The following is a 2407-nucleotide window of genomic DNA, read 5'->3' on the forward strand; positions in this document are numbered from 1 at the left end:
TCCGCGGAGTTCTTCCTGCAAAGCCACGTGCATCCCTCCTTTTAACTTCTCTTCTGGTCAGACGCGCTTACTGTGAACCACGAAAACCAACCACCCAACCGGCCCGGGGAGCGCCAAGAAACGTGAAGCAGAACGGCAACAGCAGGAAAACCCACTCTGAACCCCCTGCCCCGTGCAAGGGCCCTCCCCGAGCCTGTCAGGTTCTGAACCCCACAAACAAGGGCACGGGCCCTCCCTGCACCGTGTCAGGTTCTGTACCCCACAAACAAGGGCATGGGCCCTCCCTGCGCCTTGTTGTTCAGGGCGTTTCCACGAGAAATGGTGTCACCCCACAAACTGACACTGCCCGCGGTTTCCCCTTCTCTCCCACTCAGCTCTTACATCGTAAGCATCTCCCCACTCGATGTAAAAATGAATGGTTTCCACACGCACGCCAGGGTGTTACAGGAACACACACCGCTGTGTGTGTAAATGCAAAAAATAAACCCAAACTCATTGCTATTGAGTGGATTCCGACTCCCAGCGACCCTATAGCACAGGGTAGCACTGCCCCTGTGGGTTTCTGAGACTGTCACTCTCTATGGGAGTAGAGAGCCCCATCTTTCTCTCGAGGAGTGCCTGGTGGTTTTGAACTGCTGACCTTGTGATGGCAGCCTAACGGATCACTGCTATGCCCCTGGGGCTCCTTGTGTGGGAATACTCTGATGGATAAGCCAAAGGGGATGGAGACTCTCGTGTGGCAATCATCAGTGTGTGCTTCTGCACCTTGGTCGGAACCGGCGGGGTCTTAGTGTAGACTACCGCAGTGACCAGCTCCCCCAGGGTGGTCAAGTCAACGCTGGGCTCATCTCGGCCCCACGTGGCAGGAGATGGGAGGCTCCCTGGGGGCGGGGTGGCTAAGTGCCTGACTGCCAGCAGACAATGTGGGTGGGCACCCACCAGTGACCCTGAGGGAGAAAGGTCTGATGATTTTGTTGTCTACAGCCGCCAAGCCCACGCCGACTCACGGCGACCCCGGAGGAGAGAGCAGAACTTGCCCAGAGGGTTTTCCATGGGGGCTGTGGGCACAGAAGCCTCATCTTCCTCCCACGGAGCGGCTGGTGGGCTTGAACCGCCAACCAGTCAGTTAGCAGCAGAATGCTTAACAATTGTGTCACAACAGCTCCTACCCCCTACTGGGGCATTCAGGAGCATGCTAACCCTCCCACAGCAGCAACTCCCTCTGCCGTCTGGTGGATGACGGACTGGCAGCGTCCCCCTAGGACAGGGCAGAACTGGCCCTGTGAGTTCCCAAGACTGTCTTTTTTTTTTTAACTTGTCAAATATGACTTTATTTTTAATTTTAATAAATCATTTTGGGGGGCTCTTATAGCAATGCAGACATCAGTTGTAGCACATTTGTACATGTGTTGCCATCAACATTTCCCAAATGTTTTCCTTCTGCTGAGCCCCTGGTATGGGAGGAGAAAGTCTCACCTTTCTCCCTTGGAGCAGCTGCTGGGTTCAAACTTCGGACCTTGCAGTCAGCAGCCTGACGTGTAACGCACACGTCGTGTAACGCACACTGTCGCTGGGCTCACTTCAGGCTGGTAAATGCCTTTGAGGAGGAATACACGGTCCACACGAGCCCAGCAGCGGGCGGCATGACGATTAGTTTAAATATCTTCATTAATTGGGCAGGTCAGGACAAAAAGATGCCAAGGGCTCAAGTAGAAAGAAGATGTTTTGGAAATGTTGATGGCAACATATGGACAGTGTGCTTCATACCATCGCATGAAGTATTGTCATAAGATTCGAAAGAGCCCCCACAATAAATGATTCATTTAAAAAATCCATAATGTCTGAAAACTGGAAAATTAAAAAAAATTAAAATAAAACAAAGAGCATCATCGTTTTCTCCTGGCTTCCACTCACAGCATCTAAAGTACCTGTGGTGGTGAACATTCGGTTCGTTTTATTTCTTCTCTCCTGTGTCTGTCTTTCTCCCACTCATCGCCCTGTGTGGCCTTTGGGTTCTGGCTCGGGCTCGTCACGTGTTAAGGTTATGAATCTGTACTAAGCATTTTGTAAGGAGCCCTTGTGGCTTAGTGGGTTATGCATTGGGTTGCAAACCACAAGGTCAGCAGTTCAAAACCACCAGCCCCTCCGATGGAGAAAGATGAGGCTCTACTATAAAGAGTTACAGCCTTGGAAATGGACAGGTGAGTCACTATGAGCGGAATCGCTTTGTTAATACATTTCCATATTGTTGCATGAGTTTAACTTCTTTTCTGATGCCCAGAGGAGTGGTACATTTTCAGGCACGCATTTCCACATTTCTCTTTTAACCCCTCTGAATGCCTAAAGGCAGTGCCTTGAGGCAGGAGCACAGGCAACAAACATCGTACGTACCTGGAGAATCTAACAG

General features: G+C 51.2%; 1 protein-coding gene across 2 annotated transcripts in view; it reads right to left on the reverse strand.

Annotated features, from left to right (window-relative positions):
* PIP5K1B (phosphatidylinositol-4-phosphate 5-kinase type 1 beta) overlaps positions 1 to 2407 on the reverse strand; it is a 63368-nt gene that overhangs the window by 48419 nt on the left and 12542 nt on the right. The gene's annotated exons all lie outside the window — the stretch shown is intronic.

This window comes from Echinops telfairi, unplaced genomic scaffold, assembly GCF_000313985.2.
Source record: "Echinops telfairi isolate 266 unplaced genomic scaffold, ASM31398v2 ScPeMD7_25;HRSCAF=90, whole genome shotgun sequence".
Classification (NCBI taxonomy): domain Eukaryota; kingdom Metazoa; phylum Chordata; class Mammalia; order Afrosoricida; family Tenrecidae; genus Echinops; species Echinops telfairi.